The sequence below is a fragment of the Brachyhypopomus gauderio genome, unplaced genomic scaffold (assembly GCF_052324685.1).
Source record: "Brachyhypopomus gauderio isolate BG-103 unplaced genomic scaffold, BGAUD_0.2 sc70, whole genome shotgun sequence".
Taxonomy (NCBI): Eukaryota; Metazoa; Chordata; class Actinopteri; order Gymnotiformes; family Hypopomidae; genus Brachyhypopomus; species Brachyhypopomus gauderio.
In genome coordinates, this window is record NW_027506891.1 from 1,279,891 (window position 1) to 1,301,995 (window position 22,105).

Consider the following 22,105-nt stretch of genomic DNA (forward strand, 5'->3'; position numbering starts at 1 on the left):
TCGGTGGATGTGTTTGTACGGGTGGTGCTCGGTGGCTGTGTTTGTACGGGTGGTGCTCGGTGGCTGTGTTTGTACGTGTAGTGCTCGGTGGATGTGTTTGTACGGGTAGTGCTCGGTGGATGTGTTTGTACAGGTACTGCTCGGTGGCTGTGTTTGTACGGGTAGTGCTCGGTGGATGTGTTTTTACGGGTAGTGCTCGGTGGCTGTGTTTGTACGGGTGGTGCTCGGTGGATGTGTTTGTACGGGTGGTGCTCGGTGGCTGTGTTTGTACGGGTGGTGCTCGGTGGCTGTGTTTGTACGGGTGGTGCTCGGTGGCTGTGTTTGTACGGGTGGTGCTCGGTGGCTGTGTTTGTACGGGTGGTGCTCGGTGGCTGTGTTTGTACGGGTAGTGCTCGGTGGCTGTGTTTGTACGGGTGGTGCTCGGTGGCTGTGTTTGTACGGGTGGTGCTCGGTGGCTGTGTTTGTACGGGTGGTGCTCGGTGGCTGTGTTTGTACGGGTGGTGCTCGGTGGATGTGTTTGTACGGGTGGTGCTCGGTGGCTGTGTTTGTACGGGTGGTGCTCGGTGGCTGTGTTTGTACGTGTAGTGCTCGGTGGATGTGTTTGTACGGGTAGTGCTCGGTGGATGTGTTTGTACGGGTAGTGCTCGGTGGATGTGTTTGTACGGGTACTGCTCGGTGGCTGTGTTTGTACGGGTAGTGCTCGGTGGATGTGTTTTTACGGGTAGTGCTCGGTGGCTGTGTTTGTACGGGTGGTGCTCGGTGGAGTGTTTGTACGGGTGGTGCTCGGTGGCTGTGTTTGTACGGGTGGTGCTCGGTGGCTGTGTTTGTACGGGTGGTGCTCGGTGGCTGTGTTTGTACGGGTGGTGCTCGGTGGTTGTGTTTGTACGGGTGGTGCTCGGTGGCTGTGTTTGTACGGGTGGTGCTCGGTGGCTGTGTTTGTACGGGTGGTGCTCGGTGGCTGTGTTTGTACGGGTGGTGCTCGGTGGCTGTGTTTGTACGGGTGGTGCTCGGTGGCTGTGTTTGTACGGGTGGTGCTCGGTGGCTGTGTTTGTACGGGTGGTGCTCGGTGGCTGTGTTTGTACGGGTGGTGCTCGGTGGATGTGTTTGTACGGGTAGTGCTCGGTGGCTGTGTTTGTACGGGTAGTGCTCGGTGGCTGTGTTTGTACGGGTAGTGCTCGGTGGCTGTGTTTGTACGGGTAGTGCACGGTAGCTGTGTTTTTGTATGGGTAGTGCGTGGCAGCTATGTTTGTATGGGTAGTTGACTTTGGGCAGGATGTACATTGGGTTGGGTTTAGATACTGCAGCCTCTAATATATGCCCAGCTAATCTTATTTGTGTGACCAACAGGAGTGACTCAGGGGTCTGGATCAAATAAGTGGACAGCAAAAATAAGTGGACAGGAAGTGCACAGCAGTGGCCAACAAATCCAGTCCATCCATATTTAATACGGATGTGTACCAAATGTTTGACTGTTATATTCACATTGCCCTTTACCTTTGAGCATTTTTTCATGCTGCACACTCAAACTTGCAGTATACAATAAAAGCTTGTGGCAGTTTCTTAACTGTGTTAAAGGTATAGAAGTAGAGCTTCCCACAGCAGAAGCTCTGCCATGATTTTGTCTCACCCAGTTGACTTCACTAATTAATTCTAGCAGTTGGCTTGAGTTAATAAGCAAACGCAGGCAGTTGGAACAAAATCCTGAAGAGAATTTTTACTTTCTGAACCAGAGATACACTTCTGTCTCTCCACACACTTAGGGTAAGTTCTGTTTAGATAAGACACAAAGAGTAGGTCATGTTCCATAAATAGCTGTGAAAACGGGCATGTACTGAATAGACATGAGGTTTGGAGAAAGGATGTATGGTAGGAGTATATGGTATGTATATGGTATGTAGGAACATGCTTTTGAAGTCACGGAGCACTGTCACACCAACATAAAGGGAATGATTATAACTACCACTGGCAGAAACTAGGAAGGACAAGAAGAAGGAAAAGTGGAGTATTGTGCTGAAAATGGCTCCCAGGAAGATGTCTAATTTCCTTGCTCTGGAATTCTCATCATCCACGTAATCCGGGCCCCAAATCTACATTCAAAAGAGGCTACGTTTACCGCTCAGGGGAGAAAATGAAACATCTTGTCATTCTTACATTTTGTATGTCTTAAAAGAAAGAAGAAGCAATAAAACGATATAGAAGGTGTGCAAAGATTGAAATAAAATCTGTGCCTCTGGGAGGTTTAATCTGTTTGTTCCCAAAAGCAGAAATATTGTACAATGTCAGAAGTGTTTCCTTAAATACAGTATTATGGTACATTAATGCCATTATGGTTTTGGGCTCTGCCATCTTCCTGGACTAATGCCACATGTCAAGTCTGCATAGTCCTTACAGGAAATACATGTAGCATAACCCAGGTGCATCCCCGCTGTGCTCCCTCAGACACCTGTCAGCCACATACACCTGACAGGCTGGAGGACCTCTGCCATAATGGCACGTCATGACTGTAGAAAAATAACAGCCAGCCACAGATAATAGCATAACAGCCCCCCCCCTCTCTCTCTCTCTCTCACACACACACACACACACACACACACACACACACACACAGTCGTGTAATATCCAAAGCTCTTTTTATTAAAGGTGTCAGATATATCAAGGTACAAAGTAAGTATTTATTATCTAGTAACTGAAGATTACAACTTCTCTATCTGGAGTAAAGTGCAGAAAGGTCAGTAATATCACCTAATAAATATCACCTACTTAATGAATAGGAATAAGAAGAATAGGAATAAGAAGCAGAACAATTCAGTATTGAGTAAAGTACATATTTAATCGACATACTGAAGAATTTCCATTTTACATGTACTAGAAACTTCTTTAGTCTTCTAAATTCTTTAGTCTTTGCTTTGAACAATAAAACATGTTAAACATGTCTTTACCAGCCTCAGCACCATCTAAAATGGGAATGAACTTTGTTGAAAGTCAAAGTCAAAAGTTATTATATGAATAATTGCAATGCAGTGTTTAACAAAGCAGTGTATATGTGAATGGAATTTACTTCAAAATTAGATTTGATTTCCTTGAAAGCACGGACGGAGAGGTTATTTTATTTCAATGATCTATTTTTGTTTAATCTGAAACAGAATGATCTGATACAAAGATAAACTGTCAGAGAATAGGAAACGACCAGGGTCAGAGAGGGAGGGAGAGAGAGAAAAATTATCCAGATGTAAGTGCATTACAGTCATTACTGTGTGACTGTAGTGTCCATGTGTTCATGGCTGTGGATCTCTAGTTAGGGGGCAGTTGGGAGCACAGCCGCCTGTAGCTTATGACTTATGACATATGACTTATATTGTGTAGTTGTACAGTTTTGTAATCTACATATAAAAGATGTTTTCAGTTGAAAGTTGTATGTGTAATTGTAGGGTTCTTAAGTAGGATGTAAGCGGTAGTTACTGTAGTTCCTGGTGGGGGTGTCAGGTCACACGATGCTGTAACAGCTGTTTGTTTTAGAACTGCTTTTTCATATATGATCCACTCTTCTTCTGTGTGATTCAGAACACTATGCTAATCTGCCGGTTTTGCTTCGTGTGAATTCTCAGGGTGAGAAAACGATAGGAGGGAACAGGGAGGAAAAGAATAACAACAGAGGGACAGAAGACAGTGAGACAAGAGAAAGAGAGAGGGAGAGGGGATAAAAAACAGGGAAGGGAAGAGGAGTGTAAGAGCAGGGGGAGATGAGAGGGGGAGGGAAGGAGAGACAGGAAGGGTGAGAGAGTGAGAGGGGTGAAAGACAGGAGAGTGTGGGCAAGGGAGGAGGGGTGAATGAGAAAGTAAGGGACAAGGGAGACATATGACTGAGGAAAGAAAGAGGAAGAGGCAAGAGAGAGAGAAGCTGGAGGGAGGGATGGAGGGAGTGATGAATTGAGTGAAGGGGAGGGAATATGAGAAAGGATAAAGAGAATGCACCTTCCCTGGTCTACATGGGGATTCATCTGTTAGAAACATAACCTTCAACTGCTCTGGTACTGAGATAACATGAAAGAAAATGACTCAAATGAACGGGGGCATGACTGTCTAATCATGGAACATGACATACAACCACACAGTAGAAGTTAATTAAAAATCTAAAAAAAAAGTAAAATTTCTATAGATGCTGTCATATTGCTGACATTAGACTACCTTGGCTTAATACATGTTGCTAAATGTAGCTCACAAATATAACAAACTCTTACATAAAAATTTCTGTCAGCTAACATGTAACAAAAAAGCAGATTCAACAAGCAAAAACAGTAATGATGATTCATCCCATGGCCATTACCACTACTAAAGCTCAGCGTGCAGAAAGAAGGTCACTCATCAGAGAAATCATCTTCGTTCAGTACAAGCAAAGGCAACAGTGGCGGAGGGCACCGTGCTTGACGACAGCACAAAGCCAAGGTCAAGGTCAAGGTCAAAGCATACAGTGCATACACTGGCGGTATAGCCACAGAGCACTGCTATGACTCCTAGGCATTTGGCCATCAAAGCTTTCAAAGAAACAAATAGGAATAACCTAATTGAATTTTCCACAGCAAATGGTACTCTCGGCACAAACCCGAGTCCCTAAAACAACATCCTAAAGAGGCAAATGCCTTTTGTGTGATAAAATAATGTAAGAGCTCGGTAATTCATCTCCTGTGGAGTGTCTGTCTGAGTGGCCATCTACAGAAACATCGGACTGAGTATGTGAGTGTGTGTATGTGTGTATGTGTGTATGTGTGTATGTGTGAGAGTGAGTCAGTGACTGAATGCAAGAGTGAGTCGTGTTTGTGTTGTGCGCACACGTGTGTACGTGTGTGATGCATGACTTCGTTACCTTGCAATATTAAAGCCAATCAAACTGATAAAAGTGGCCAAATAAGAGACTCGTTTCACAAGTGCTGTCTCTCATCCCCTCTTATTACTTTTGACATTTTAATCAAGCATCCATTCAATTAAATGGCACTTTACAGTTTTGAATGCTACTGCGACGTGCACCTCAAAGCTATCGTCTGGGGGAGAGGTGAAAGGTCACCTTACAAACGTCAGCACCATGCAGTCAAATCTGAAGTGAAATGAGCAGATGTACCTAGAGCCTTAAAAGGCCAAGATCTGAGGCTGCTTGCATTTAAGTCAAATTTATTCATATAGCACTTTTTACAACACATGTTGTCACAAAGCAGCTTTACAATCGTATGGGTCCAGATCCCTAATGAGCAAGCCAAAGGCGACAGTGGTGAGGAAAAACTCCCTATGATGGTGGGGATTAGGAAGAAACCTCGGGAGGACCAAGACTCAAAAGGGAACCCATCCTCCATTGGGCGGCCCATTAGCACAAGTCTGTACATTACTTTGTATGACAATTAGAGTTCTGTGTATTTCTTTAATAATCCTTATTACTAAAGATGATTAACACATTTAGTACTTCACCTTTTATTACAGCACAGAACTGTGTATAGGCTGGATTATACTTTCTTGAGTGACCGTAGCGTGTGACTCCGCACACCTCGCGTGAACCTGCGTGAGCGGCAGAGGCGTTTATACTTGGCGCGTCACATTCTGTGCAGTGGTCTCCGTAACGATATGTGGTAGTATAAAGAAATACCCCTCAAAAACTGGGGAAGGAACATTTACCTGACAAATTATAATGTTGCTTTGTGTTTCAGGTTTGAAAAGTGCTGGAATTCAGGCTAAAGTACTTGAAAATGTTTGAAATTGTAACTACTTCGTATCACAACAAATATCTATCTGACTGAACAGTTCTCTTGTATTACGTTAACAAATACGAGCCTCTTGTAATTCCAGGACGAAACATGAGAGAATGTGAAGAAGATTGGGCGTTTTGAAAATAAACAACCATTAAATAATGTCATTTCGAATATATGTATAATTATGTAACTTAATTAGGTAAAATGGACCTTGAAAGTGACGTACAAGTGCTTGAAATCCACCTTTAGTGGATAGTCTCGTCCTGATTAGCTGCCTGAAGTGGAAAGCTGTGGAACCCAATTGGCTGAATAAAGTGGAGGGCTGTGGAATCTGATTGGAAGGCTGATATCTAATAATTTGACTATAATGTAACTGTAGTGGAAGACCATGGAAATGAAGATGCATTCTGCTTGGATTGCATTTTAAAAATGCATTTTGACACAGTTTGAGCACTGTTGGTATCGTAATGTTAGTGCAAACAGTAGAGGGGCGCTATTTCTCCATTAACATTTGAATATTGACATCGTTTTAGCATTGTGGTGAGGTTGAAAATTACATTTCAAACGCGTTATCACGGAATGCAAAGCATATTGTCACGTATGGCCACGCCCCCCTCCCTTAGCTGTCACTCCGGGTTCCCTCGTGTCTGTGTTCCTTGCCCGTTTATCCCGCCCTGCTCGTTTGTCTCAATAATTCCCTATTGTCTACCACGCCCCTGTGTCATTGCCGTCACCTGTTCCTCGTTTAAAGTTCTGTGTATTTATAGTCCCTGAGTCCCTTGTCCTTCGTCGGTTGTTTTGGTTGTTTCGTTCTCTCTTGGTTGATCGTGGTATATTTCTAGTGTTGTTTGCTTATCGCCCGTCGTTTCTTGTTCTCCACGTATTCCCTGCCTGGTTAGTGTTTCCCTGTTGTCATCATGCCCGCATATGTGTGTTACTCTGACTGCCCCCCTTTTATGAACCCGGACTGGTTTTCTGACGACGATGATTGAATGCCCTGTAATAAATCTCGCTCTTCTCAGCGTTTTTGTCCGCCTCCATGCTCCGCAGCGCGAGCTGCGTTACACATATTAAGCGAATAGCATTTTAATTATAATTTTGTTACAACCTTTGCATGATCACATGAACTTGTTCATTCGAATCGGAAAATACATTTTCATTTCAATAAAGGCACAAATAAAGCATCAAAATGTATGTGTAAATGAAATATGAATAGATGTCTACCACATTGCAAATGTAAATGGAACTATTGCATTTGAATTTGAATTTTGAGCTCAAAGTTGCTTGTACTGTATGAGTGGAACAGGTAAATGCAAATGCATATTACATTTTCATTTTGACACAGAAAATTTTCAATATTCTACTAGTTCTACTCGCGCAAAGTTGCAAGATTCGAGAGGTGCACAACCAGGGGCGGAGCCACCGCAATTACGTCATTAAGTCGTGACGCGTCATATATAAACCTAGCTTTATAGTTCTTGTCAGAACACAGCCACCACACACAGGTGATGGTCTGAATATAGGCCCCACCCACCTGAGGGACGAACACAATGCAACAATTACAGGACACCTGCCACTGTGTATGGGTGTGGCTGGCAGGGGGGGCCCACCGTATCATGAAAATACCATACCAGCATCAATGGGGTATTAAGAAATATCCACAGCCACAATTATAACCACATTAGAAATGGAATTGTGGTTAGAAACTGGCCTGTCCGAAACACAAAGAAGGCTGGTGGACCAATTGGGCCTGCCAACAGATTATACATTTATATTCTTAAGAATTTATATTCTCATCTATAAGGTAGATGTACCAAATAGCCAGGGTGTAAAGTCAGGCATTTCTTGTGGATTCTCATCTAGTAATCAACCTCCATTACACTGCACCAATCGCATCACCATGAGTTGACTGTTAAACTGTTAACACCAACAAGGTCATGTGGCTGCACTGTACTCCTTTGGTAATCTTTTCAGTTTTGTGCCACACTGGTCTGAGGTTTCTGATGAGCTACACAGCCAAAGAGCAACATTTGTTAGCTGTAGTCTTGACCTTGAACATATGAAGTCAGTTTCCCCTTGGAGAGGCATAATAGTGTGACTCAGACAGACTCTGAACTCTGAACTCTGAACTCTGCATGAAGAACATAGCAGCAGCTTCCCTTCCTTCTTCTTCATGACTTGTGTGATAGTTTATAATGGAGACTTCTGGTGCAAACAAGACTGTGGCTAGTTGCTGGAACGCTTCCAGTCAAAGCTTTCTCAGTGTGACACTGAAGAAAGTCACTGACTTTGCGCCTTAAGGTGTCCAGCATTGTGTGTGTGGCTTTGCTTTGTTTCACTTTGAGTGTGATTATTATTGCTGTGCTATGGACATTAAAGATTCCACGGCACCAAATTCCGCTTCTGCTGCTTGTCACCAGTTACATAAGAAGTTCCTATGACTTCCATGAATTCCATTTTTGTCTGTGTCTCACAGTACACACTGCCTTACAAAAATCATGGTGCAGAACACTAATGAGCAACACAAGGTTGAAAGCATCAAGGCAAAACTACATATATTGAAGAAACCCTGAAATGGGCCATCATTATCTTAACGATTTGAATGAAAAGACATCAAATGTCTGATCATTCATAGCTCCATGTCAACAACTGTTCACAGGAAGCAAGATGGCCTCTGCCTCCTTCTTCAAATTTCCCCAGCTGTTTCATAGTGCCTCTCACCACTCTACAGTTCATCACGTTTCCTCTGTCAGCAGACAGCTGTGTCCTGTGCATATATGCAAACGTCTCCAAAATCTATTTTATTTCATTTTACCAGACTGGGAATTAACGTCCATAGAACATCACAAAATAAAGGCTGCAGTTTCCCGATACCACACTGCATGCATTATGGATTGCAGATAAACACAGAGGCTTAAGAAGGTGTGATGTGCGTATGCACAGTGTGATCTCACCATCAGTGTCATTTGCATATCTGCAGTTTGGATGTTATAATTAGCCTTATGCAATAGAGCCCTCTTCAGGAAAATCACATGCTGATTGCTCATTAAGCCTAATGAAAATGTAATCATCCATAACTTAAAAACATTTAGATGTTTTTTCACTGCCACAGAACAGACAACTGTTTTTTTTGTTGAAGTCAGGCACTTATTAGTTGCAAGTTAAAGCAAATTCATTAAAGAGCTTTTAAGAAGGCCTGGTGTGGTTAAAGGTGGTAGGGATTTTTTAATTCAAAATGCTCTGACATTTATCATTATTACTGTTCTTTGATTTTAAAGCAGAGATCTGCCCCACGTTCCGTTGTCACCCCCTGCTGTCAGATTTGAAGAGACGCTATTAAAGATATCTATATCTGTAGGAGTACCTATATAACCCTGGGCTTCCTTTCACACAGGCCAGCGTCTGGTTTTTCCTCCTTCACTGTGTAATAGACCCTAACAGACCGTACACAGATTTTTCTTTTTGTTTATTCTCTCTCTTATTGTATTTCATTATATGTTGTCCTTGCTTCAAACACTGTACATTAATGACAGATGTGCAGTCTCTCAGCACGGATGACTGCGTGTGCGTGTTACTGCTCACATATACACACACCCACGCTGCTCCAGTCTCTTGCAGCAATGATGTGAGTTACATAAGTTTGCTATTGCGTCATATGAACTAGTTGTATCTGGATCCAGATATTGCCCTCTGTAAGCCTCACCATCTTTATGTGAGTGAGTCAGTGAGTGTGTGTGTATATACACGCATATGTAAGCCATGCCATGAATGCACCTCAGACAGCACAAGCTTGTACATCACAGCCATCATTATTCCTTCCCCTTCAACATATAGATACAGTCCAATGAGAAAAATGTCAGAAGGGGAGAAATGATTCAGCATTTAAATGAACCATTTAAAAGGGTCCAACTAGGGTACTGGAAAACTGGCCCTCCGTTGTAATCTACCCACCTTAGCCAGTTAATTCATATCATTTATGCATTCAAAATAATGCAAGCATTTTTTCTTCAAACATAATAAAAAGTTACATCCTTGGGGGTCAATCTGACCCCAGGAATATTTACCTCCTGAAAATGATTTACAGAATATTGTTGACCACATTTTTGGGACAGGCACTGTTTATTTGTTGAATACATAAATAACCCCTTAAAAATCAGTGAGTTGATCTGTCCTCTAGCGCCACCATCAGGCCAAACCTTTAAATTATAATTTTTATTTAAATTTTAAATCTTGAATTTCTCATACATATCTTCTCATACTTACTTCTCAACATTAATGACCACAAGTCTTGTCTTTGGTGATGGATAGGACCTCTAGGACCACCAGCAAAAAATTCTTTTATTTTTATTTTTTTTTTGAGTGTGGTTTTTTTTTTTGGGGGGGGGGGGGGGGGGGGGACTATTTGTGAGACAGAAAATGGATATTGAGAACATGTCTGATACTAGTGAAAATATAGAATAGGTTTTTATGCTCACTGTAAACTTTAAGTCTTTAGAGACAAACAACATGAAAACAGCATGAAAATCCACCCATTTGCAAAACAGTATGAACATGATAGTAGTCAAACATGAAACAGTTCTACTGTGGGAATGATCAAAATTCTCACGGGAGTAGAAAAAAATATATCAACTCAAATCTCTCAACTGCACCTGCAGGTGTGGTCAAGTTTTAACAGCTAAAACAGCATGGGGTCAAATTGACCCTAGGACAACCGATGCGTGCAATATGTGTTCAGCACATTGAAAAAATATTATCATGACAATTTTATGATTTATCGCTTGTCTCCATCAAATTAGGAAATGTCATGAAATATGAAGCAAAAGAAAAACAGTCAACTACTATTTTTTGAATGATAAACATTCAATGGGGTCAAATTGTTTCACACACTGGACGGTTAAAAACAAAACGTAGTCCAAACTTTACAAGTCTCTGCATACAGCAACTAAATGTTTAAATACAGGACGTTCTCCTCTGCTTTGTGTTCAAGTCTCCTACCAATCTGGCTCCCTCTGTACCTCTCTGCACTCCTCCACCCCCACACCTGCTCTCATCTACTCCTCCACCCCCACACCTGCTCTCATCTACTCCTCCACCCCCACACCTGCTCTCATCTACCCCTACACCCCTACACCTGCTCTCATCTACTCCTCCACCCCCACACCTGCTCTCATCTACCCCTCCACCCCCACACCTGCTCTCATTTACTCCTCCACCACCACACCTGCTCTCATCTACTCCTTCACCCTCACACCTGCTCTCATCTACCCCTCCACCCCCACACCTGCTACCATCTACTCCTCCACCCCCACACCTGCTCTCATCTACCCCTACACCCCTACACCTGCTCTCATCTACTCCTCCACCCCCACACCTGCTCTCATCTACTCCTCCACCCCCACACCTGCTCTCATCTACCCCTCCACCCCCACACCTGCTCTCATCTACCCCTCCACCCCTACACCTGCTCTCATCTACCCCTCCACCCCTACACCTGCTCTCATCTACTCCTTCACCCTCACACCTGCTCTCATCTACCCCTCCACCCCCACACCTGCTACCATCTACTCCTCCACCCCCACACCTGCTCTCATCTACCCCTACACCCCTACACCTGCTCTCATCTACCCCTACACCCCCACACCTGCTCTCATCTACCCCTCCACCCCCACACCTGCTCTCATCTACCCCTCCACCCCCACACCTGCTCTCATTTACTCCTTCACCCTCACACCTGCTCTCATCTACCCCTCCACCCCCACACCTGCTACCATCTACTCCTCCACCCTCACACCTGCTCTCATCTACCCCTCCACCCCCACACCTGCTACCATCTACTCCTTCACCCTCACACCTGCTCTCATTTACTCCTCCACCACCACACCTGCTCTCATCTACTCCTTCACCCTCACACCTGCTCTCATCTACCCCTCCACCCCCACACCTGCTCTCATCTACTCCTACACCCTCACACCTGCTCTCATCTACCCCTATACCCTCACACCTGCTCTCATCTACACCTCCACCCCCACACCTGCTCTCATCTACTCCTCCACCCCCACACCTGCTCTCATCTACACCTCCACCCCTACACGTGCTCTCATCTACTCCTCCACCCCCACACCTGCTCTCATCTACACCTACACCCTCACACCTGCTCTCATCTACTGCTCCACCCCCACACCTGCTCTCATCTACCCCTACACCCTCACACCTGCTCTCATCTACTTCTCCACCCCCACACCTGCTCTCATCTACACCTGCACCCCCACACCTGCTCTCATCTACACCTGCACCCTCACACCTGCTCTCATCTACTCCTCCACCCCCACACCTGCTCTCATCTACTCCTCCACCCTCACACCTGCTCTCATCTACCCCTCCACCCCACACCTGCTCTCATCTACTCCTCCACCCTCACACCTGCTCTCATCTACACCTCCACCCCCACACCTGCTCTCATCTACTCCTCCACCCCCACACCTGCTCTCATCTACTCCTCCACCCCCACACCTGCTCTCATCTACACCTCCACCCCTACACCTGCTCTCATCTACTCCTCCACCCCCATACCTGCTCTCATCTACTCCTCCACCCTCACACCTGCTCTCATCTACACCTCCACCCCCACACCTGCTCTCATCTACTCCTCCACCCCCACACCTGCTCCCATCTACACCTCCACCCCTACACCTGCTCTCATCTACTCCTCCACCCTCACACCTGCTCTCATCTACTCCTCCACCCCCACACCTGCTCTCATCTACTCCTCCACCCCCACACCTGCTCTCATCTACACCTGCACCCTCACACCTGCTCTCATCTACCCCTCCACCCCTACACCTGCTCTCATCTACACCTACACCTGCTCTCATCTACTCCTTCACCCTCACACCTGCTCTCATCTACTCCTCCACCCTCACACCTGCTCTCATCTACTCCTCCACCCCCACACCTGCTCTCATCTACTCCTCCACCCCCACACCTGCTCTCATCTACACCTGCACCCTCACACCTGCTCTCATCTACTCCTCCACCCTCACACCTGCTCTCATCTACTCCTCCACCCCCACACCTGCTCTCATCTACTCCTCCACCCCCACACCTGTTCCCATCTACACCTCCACCCCTACACCTGCTCTCATCTACTCCTCCACCCTCACACCTGCTCTCATCTACTCCTCCACCCTCACACCTGCTCTCATCTAACCCTCCACCCCTACACCTGCTCTCATCTACTCCTCCACCCCTACACCTGCTCTCATCTACTCCTTCACCCTCACACCTGCTCTCATCTACCCCTCCACCCCCACACCTGCTCTCATCTACCCCTCCACCCCCACACCTGCTCCCATCTACTCCTCCACCCCCACACCTGCTCTCATCTACTCCTCCACCCTCACACCTGCTCTCATCTACTCCTCCACCCCCACACCTGCTCTCATCTACCCCTATACCCTCACACCTGCTCTCATCTACTCCTCCACCCCCACACCTGCTCTCATCTACTCCTCCACCCCCACACCTGCTCTCATCTACACCTCCACCCCCACACCTGCTCTCATCTACTCCTCCACCCTCACACCTGCTCTCATCTACTCCTCCACCCCCACACCTGCTCTCATCTACTCCTACACCCCCACACCTGCTCTCATCTACTCCTCCACCCCCACACCTGCTCTCATCTACTCCTCCACCCCCACACCTGCTCTCATCTACACCTGCACCCTCACACCTGCTCCCATGCCTGTACCACCTTCTAACTTGCACTCTTTTGGTTATTTAACTTTTTCTAGAATTGCTCCCCATCTCTGGAACCCCCTCATGTATTATCATTCTTCCTTGTGTCACTCTACAAGGAAGCCTGGTAATGAATTTGCATGTGCACGCAGCAGATGGCAGGCTAAGTGCTAAGTATGCATGGCTGTGAGGCGAAAGACTCTGGAGGAAGATCTGCAGGTAAAACCGAATGGTGACGGCTGCAGGGCCAGACCAGGGCATTTCTAGGTTACTTATGCAATCATGTCTCTGACAAGAACAAAGCATATTCAAAGAATCATAGCAGCAAGAGACGATGGATCAAATCCAGTTTATTTCAAAATTAGACTTAAGTATGAGTGGGATACTCAGACATATTTGCCAAAATGTGAAAAACAATTCATGTATGCATAATCCAGGACTCCAACTACATATGACATTGTGAAGCACTTTATATCAGTGTTCTTCACTCCACTGTTGCTGCAGGAGAATATGTAGTACTGTATTCAGTCTGCTGTTGCTGTAGTATTATATTGATATACAGCTGTTTGCACTGCATTCTCTGCCCATGGCCACCTGGCTTTGCTCACGTTCACTCATGTGAAGTGTCAGCATGCTACAGCCAAATGAACCTAACATTTCTCTTGAGTCATTTTTTCACTCTATGCAGAGTTAAGTTTCTCCGTAATTCCCTGACATTTTTCACTTTTTGACAGTTTTTCTAAATACAAACTACCCATGTTTGCTTTATATGTTGATAAGTGCATGTCTAACACTAATGGGAAGAAATTGAAATAGTATAAAAAACAAGTAGACAATATTCGTACTATGTAGTAGGTGGCTAGTTTTGTCTGCTTTAGTGCCAACAAGCCTTACGCTCTACACTGTCTCTACAATTGTAGATGTTTGATCTAAACTCCAGAATTGATCAATCTCATCTTGAATTAAGATTAGCACAGATTTCCCTGCTTTTGATTATGTCCCTCTCTATGAGGTGTTGGATTAGGAGCTGCGTCTTGGTCTGAATATTCAGCTTGACTCAACTCCTGAAGGTTAAAGTCCAAAAGTTGCATGATTTCTCTCACTGCCTTGTGTGGTGCAGGACCCGTTGGCTGCCACTTCGATATCATGACTCACTGGATCACGAGACAAGCACGATGGGCTACATATTCAGTGCTTTCTGGTCACGAGTCTTGAACAACACCTTGCTCTCAAACTCCAAGACTCTGTTCTTACAATGCCCACTATACATATGGAATGTGCTCACAATACACTGCGTAAAAGATCTACACCTGACTTGCTTGCATTTGTCCAGGTTCTTCTTCATTCTCATTCCCTATCTTGCTCTTCAGCTCCTCCACAGTGGACTTCATGTTCAAAGTCTTTATACATAATTAATGCTTTAAATAGTAATAAAGTGCTTTGTGATGTTTCTTTTTATTGTGATGCAATTTGCAACATATTATAATTGTCAATTTTGTGACTGCTTGTTATTCGTGCTGAGCATGAATTGGAATACATGAGCTCTGTAATAGCAGTTTGTTTTGATGTTTTGTTTCACAGAAGAACAAATTCTATCAGACTAAGTGTCACGGGCGAGGTCTGAGGCAGGATGCGGAGACAAATCTCAGAAAACATTCTCTGCTTTATTCAACAAACAGCGGCTGACTGTGCGAATAGCATTTAGCACATATGCAAACATAATGACTCACAAAGACGAGTATAGAACAGGACAATCTAATACAACATATACTAAACACACAACAAGACCCACGTGTAACAGAGTGATGACACGGGTGTACAAAAACAACCACACCCACAGGAAATGCATATATAGACACGGACTACACATGCACACACCGAAGGGAGGGCCAGGGGCTGTAACGTGACAGACCCTCCCACAAGAGGCCACTCCTCCCTGAATGACCGGCGTAACTGTGAAGACCCAAACCCACACTGATGGGAAAGCCAGGGTCCACCGGAACCACATGCTTCTGGGAGTCACCGTCCCCAGTGAGGAGGAGTCCGCCACAAAACAGCCTAGCACAGCCTCCCTTGGCAGACAGGGAAAAAACGTTAGGCAACACAGGGACGTTCACAAAAACACACATGCACATTCAACACAAACGGCACAAGAGGGAAAAAGACATTGGGGAGAAACACAGGAAAAGACAAAAACACAGGCACAGACAAAAACACAGGAACAGACAAAAACACAGGCACAGACACAAATGGGAACAGGCCTCCCTGCATCATGGCAGCAGTGGGGAGAAAGCTCCTGGAGCTGCAGGAGCTGTAGCAGGTGACGTCCCTGTGGAGCCTGAGGTTGGCCCTCTGAGACGTGTGTTGCTCCTCTGCGCCTTGGGGGAGCGTGCGCCAGTTCTCCTAGGTGGCATGCACTGGTGATGGCTGCTGAAAGAGATGCTCTAGTTGGAGCCTCAGAAGATGGGTCAACTCCTCATGCTGCCGCCCTCTGGGGAACTCCATGCTCTCCCCCTCAGAAAAGGAAAGAGGGAATTCCTCCACCTGGAGGCTTTGCCCCTTGTGGTAGGACCTGGGATTGGATGGAGTCTCTCTGCTTCTCCCAAGAGTACACCGAAGAAGGATGGCTGGGAGACCAACCCCAGTATCCCACTGTTTAAACGGGGTACTCGGCAGAGGACTGGATTCTTCCCCCTTGTAACATTCGGGTTTCTACGAGTATATCAAATGAGGAGGGAGCTGGTGTCTTCTCCATAATATTCGGTGGATTCCGAGTCTATTGATGGAGGGGGGGCTGGCTTCTTCTCCATGATACTCAGTAGGTTCCAAGTATATTGACGGAGGGGGGCTGGCATCTTCTCCGTAACCCTTAATGGTGTCCGAATACGTCAAAGGCAAAGGGCTGCCTCCTCTATCCAGGCCGTCCGCAGGCTCCTCTGCGCAGACCGAGGGAGGTGGACCCTCCTCCTCTGGAGGATCTGCGTCACCAAATTCATATTCTGGAGGGCTCTGCGCTATCAGTCCAGTGCCGAGCGCTAAGGGCTCTCCTGTGCCCAGGACACACTTGTCAAACAGGAGGGAGGAGTGCCTCGCTGGCTGGCTGGGGTTAGGGTTTGGGTTTGGGTCTGTTACACCACGCTCGTTCAGTGAGTTCCTGGTAGAACCGAGCCAGCCCCTCCTCCTTGGCCTCACGGGCGCACAGAAGCAGAGACGTACAGATTAGGTCTCCCTTGTGCTCCGAGGGCATATCCAGAGTGGCGCTGAGGTGCATGGGGGAAGATGTGCGATGGCGCCTCACCTTCTTCTTAACCCCGTGCTTTCCCTTCTTACCACTGAACCTATACTCTGGCATCCTTCTCAGTCTCATTTTTCTGTCACGGACTGAGGTCTGAGGCAGGATGCGGAGACAAATCTCAGAAAACATACACAGCTTCATTCAACAAACAGCGGTTGACTGTGCGAGTATAGCTTAGCGCACATGCAAACAGGTAACAACTCACAAAGACGAGCACAGGACAAGAGAACCTTACACAATATATACTAAATACAAAACAAGCACCACATGTAACACATTAGACTGATGAGATTGGTGAACACACACACAAACAACCACACCTACAGGATGTACATATATAGACGCAGACTACGCATACACAAGCCAAAATGGAGGGGTTCAGGCTGTAATATGACCAGTGGCGTACACAGACATTTTGGGGGGCAAGTGCTCGGGCGGGCGGGGGGGCACTTTTTAGCGCACTTCATTATAAAAAAATTACAAGCACATGTTGAATGAAATTTGACTTTTATTTGTAACATTCTCTAAACGTGAGTTTTCAATGGAAAAAGTCACACCGCCAACTGATAAAATCCATATCCAATATTAACTATATTGTTTTTTATATTAACAATATTAACAGTCATTGTTAAGTCCTTCAGTTAACTTATGTTGATACTCCACTGTTGTTGCATATATTTTACAATTAGTAAATCAATATAGGCCTACAATTAAGACAGTAAAAAGACCAAAAAGTACGAGAAGGAGTTATAGGCTACTGAGTGTTGTCATTACATGAATGCAGATGGGCATTTTTCACAGTTAATGGGGAACTTCCCGTTTCTTCTTTCACAAACGAATGTGTTAATTTATGTTGCCTAACAAAACGTTCAGCTTAACACATAGATTTGCAAACTCTACCTTAATTATTTGTATGTGGTCGTCCTCACATTATCTATCACTGATTTGGGCTAGAGCGACTAGTTTATCAGGTGACCAGTCGGTTAAAATGCTTAGTAGTTTGGTGCTGTATGAGACATTTTACAACACAAGAAAATGATTTCACGTTGGGCTTAGAGGGCAAACGGTACGATTTTACTTGTGTGTATGTGTATGTGACCTGGCTGGTGGGGACGGGAGAAGAAGTCTATCTGTGACCGTGTGTGCTGTGCTGAAGACGCTTCCTTCCACTCGCTGAACTGAACTGCTGCTGCAGCCAGGGTTGCCAGGTCCTACAAAAATATCCCGCACAAAATCAGTGTAAAACCCACCTTTCAGCAGCCTAAACTAGCCCAAAGCCCAAAGTAGTGAAAAGTTGTCGACGGGGTGGGGTGGCGAGTGTAAGTTGTAGACGGGGGGGGGGGGGGGAGTGGCGAGTGTTTAAAATTGAGACAAATTAAGTATTATATCGCGAACGATTCTTTGTGTTGACTTGTAACTCCCGCGGTGGCCCAACTCAAAAGTAGCCCAAAAAAAATAGTTGGATTTTCAAAGTAGCCAAATTTGGTGTGAAAACCGCGAACCTGGCAACTATGGCTGCAGCGCATCTGGTGTGTTAAAAGAAGAGAGAGGTCGGGTGTGTGCGAGGTGGTGGCTCATTTCAGGACATTGTTTTTAATCGCTCAGGTTTTCAAAAGATCAATTCAAACCGACCTAAGTATCACTTTCGTTGATAAAGGGCAGAGTTGGTGGTGCTTTAGCACCACCTGACGTCTATGTCTGCACGCCACTGAATATGACTAAGTTTTAATTCAACGATTTACAATGTATGTTCCAGTCCATAGTGGTATGACACATCCGGGATCTGACCTTAGTTCAATTTTGGCCTGAGGCTGATGGTCAAAAAATTCACAGTCATCTTCATTTAAGGTAAGGCACTAGTGGCCAGCACCAGTCAGTGCCTCTTGTACTGTGTGGAGATTTACCTCACAGCTTACCCCTTGAGACAGGTACTCTAAACAAAGGGCAAGCAGGAGCTCTGATTGGTCATTGCTTGTGCCTTCTGAAAAAGAGTTGACATCATTGTCTCTCACTCACCAACACCTTTTGCTGTGGTTAGTTCATTTAAGCCATCTTTGCCAAGTCAAAGTCAAGTCCATTTTATTTATAGAGTACTTTTCCCCATCAAGGTTAATGTTTTATAACCTGAGGGAGGTTTATAACCTGGACAGGTGAAAATGGAAAAAACATCTAATAATTGTAATGAGATATTTGTGCTAATTTTAAAAAATGGTCACTGACTTTGTGCATACATTAAGGTAAACAGATTTATTTACCCTCAATTTTCCATTTTGCAGGCCATCTTCTGCCTTTTTTTAAACAGAAAATGGATCTCTTGCTCCAGAGTTTTAGCTGGTTAAATACAAGTATATGTTTGTCAAAGCAGAGAATCAATAGGTCATTGATGGGCTACTCAGACATCTCTGCAATATAATCACTAATGTTTTTTCTGTGCCTGTGAGCTTAACCTCTCCAGAGGAAATACAGAATGACAGCAGGGCAGTGCTGCTGGCTCCACTCCTCTCCAACCTTTTTGTCCCTCAGTGGACTCCATGGCAGGGAGCCACACTTATTCAGCTGTAGTTAAATATCAAAAAGACTCTCTGCAGTGATACAGAATTGCAGCTAAGCCTTAAGTATCACTAGATGAATAACCCAGACTTACAACGGTAGAGAGCAAAATGCATGGAGGAGGGATAACCTCCATACGCATGAGAGAGGAGGCAAGGAAGTGAGAAAGAGGGAGCGAGATAAGAAGAGAGACTGAGATGGAGAGCAAGAAAGAAAGGGAGAGACAAAGGGGAACAAGAGAGAAAAAGAAAGAGAGAAAGAAAGAAAAACCAGGAGGGCAGAGAGCTGTTGCAAGGATGATTGATGGATATGATGAAGACAAGAAGGGGGAGGCGTTCAAGGTTGAAACAATGACCAACGAGGCATCAGCAGTAGAGTTGTGGTGATTGATTCGGTCCACAGAGCAGAGGCCCAGGGCTACTGTATGGACACACAGCCTAGCAGCCAAATGAGGCTTCAGTATTCTGCTGCTGCTTCACCCATTCTTGTGGGGGAGTAGACGACTCGTGTCCTGTCTGGCTATGTCATGGAGTTGTTGGGAATCTGTTTATCATATCTCATACAGTCAGGAGCATGATTTTTATTACCCATGATTGCTGTGTTTTACAGCAGTGGGATCATTATGTAGAGAGGTGCTTGCTAAGGTTTGGCATGCTTGATCTAAACTCCAGCCCCATGTTCTCCAAGAAACACTAGCAATTAGACATTGTTCTGGTGGGCTGCATCTGTATGTGATGGTCAGGATGTTTCTAGAATGTTATTCCCTTTACACAATGTTTGCTCTGTCAGCTCTTAGTCAACGAGTCAAATGAGTACAAGAGTTCTACACTGACAGATTCTGTCTGTCCAAATTCAAGTTTAAACATTTTCAAAGGTTGTTTTAGTCTACTATGCACCCAACGACCGGTGGCATTTTGCTCTGAAGTTGATGACTGTTGTTCATCCATGTTTATAAGATGCAGTTACAGTTTTTGGTTTAGGATATTTCGACAATGGCACCCAGATGTATAAGTGAAAGTGTATCCATGTCGCAGGGCAACAGTATAGTGCTTACATTGCTGTGAATTATTCAAACACAGTCGCTGCTCACTTAGTGGTAGAGAAGAGACACAAGATGTATTTACATCTTAGCACATTCCTCTCTACCTGCTGCTTTTCTCACTTTCTCTCCCACTCTGTCTCTCTTCCTATGGACGCGGCATTTGAGGCCCAATGTCTCCAAAAGATGACTGACACAACTCCTCCTCTACCTCCTGACCAAAAGATGACTGACACAACTCCTCCTCTACCTCCTGACCAAAAGATGACTGACACAACTCCTCCTCTACCTCCTGACCAAACTCACACTGAAGGGTGGAGGAGGAAGAAGAGCAGGACAAAACGTTGCCAGACACAACAGATCAAAATCTCCCTGCATTCCACTTCTCACCTTGCAGTGGATATGCTTCCACTTCGATGTGCAGTTTCTCCTCTCTCATTCCCTCCCTCCCTCTCTCCACCCCTCCCTCTCCCCATCCCTCACTCTCTCACCATACCTGACCCAGAAAAGGCAACACACAGAGAGGCGCACAGAGGGAGCAGACACTCCCAAACATAAATAACTCTGTGCTACTTACATGTCTAATGATGGCTCGAAGGCTGCAAGGCTCGAAAGAGAAAACTCTCCCAAGGCACGAGGCTGCGTTTCTCAGCAAGAGATTTTCCCATCTGAAAGAAAAGAATTCTAGGAGTTCCTTTGTCTTCTTTGTGCAGCTCTGAAGCCCAGATTCAGGGATTTGATATTTTTGACTTAATCGCTGGTCTTATGAGAGAAGATGAGAGAGTTGTTGAGGTTTGGTGTCTGGACGAGGCAGGACTTGGCATGAACAATGTAATCATCTCCATGTGCTTCTCCTCAACTCTCATTAGTAACTTCACAATGAGCAAACAATCCAAGCTCCAGATGGGCTTAACAGTATTTCAGGAACAATAAAAACCTTCATGAATTAATCTGGCCACGTTCGGGCACGACCCCAGAATTAACCCAGCCTTTTCTTTCCCAGAATCCAGTGCCAACTGCAGTATAATTAAAGGGTTTGGTTAAACAGTAGAATTAATAAAGGACAGGTGAAATATGTGCAGTGTGCACTTATCTCACTCCAGCAAAGCACTTGGTACCGAAACGTATGTGAGCAGTCATCACTGTCCCTTTGCCAAACCTTCCTGAGTGTCAGTGCACACTCAGGAAGGTTTGGCAAAGGGACAGTGATGACACAGCCATAATATGGGCTGCACTGAGGGAATGATGCAATAATCTTTTCTCACTCACAGTGCAGCCAATAAAAGAAAGCAAAAGAAAAAAAATGTATATATACATATACCAGGGTTGGACAATGAAACTGGAACACCTGTCATTTTAGTGTGGGAGGTTTCATGGCTAAATTGGACCAGCCTGGTGGCCAATCTTCATTAATTGCACATTGCACCAGTAAGTGCAGTGTGAAGGTTCAATGAGTACGTGTGATACCATGCTAAACCAGCAGGTGGCAGTACCACTGGCAACACATTGAACAAGCTTACTTTGATGGAAGAAAGGGTGTGTCTAATGTATGTGATATCCAGGTGTTTAAATTCCCTGATCAGCCATCCATCCCTCTCTCTCTGGTTTGACCTGCACCGAGGTTAGACCTATTACAGTTTTTCTCGATTGGTTTGGCTCATTTCTTGAAAATGAAATTACATTCTCGAAACTCTAACATCATTTGGCACAATTGTCTTACAGATCAGCACAACAAAAGAGCTGACTTACAAA

General features: G+C 45.2%; 1 protein-coding gene across 2 annotated transcripts in view; it reads right to left on the reverse strand.

Annotated features, from left to right (window-relative positions):
- The window catches only part of syt1a (synaptotagmin Ia), a 262,139-nt gene that overhangs the window by 203,455 nt on the left and 36,579 nt on the right, over nt 1-22,105 (reverse strand). The window contains exon 2 of one of the 2 annotated variants that reach the window (XM_076989719.1): nt 20,931-21,021. The exons of the other annotated variant lie outside the window; for it this stretch is intronic. The gene's annotated coding sequence lies outside the window, so the exon portion shown is untranslated. The remainder of the gene's footprint in view (nt 1-20,930; nt 21,022-22,105) is intronic. 2 annotated transcript variants of the gene reach the window in all.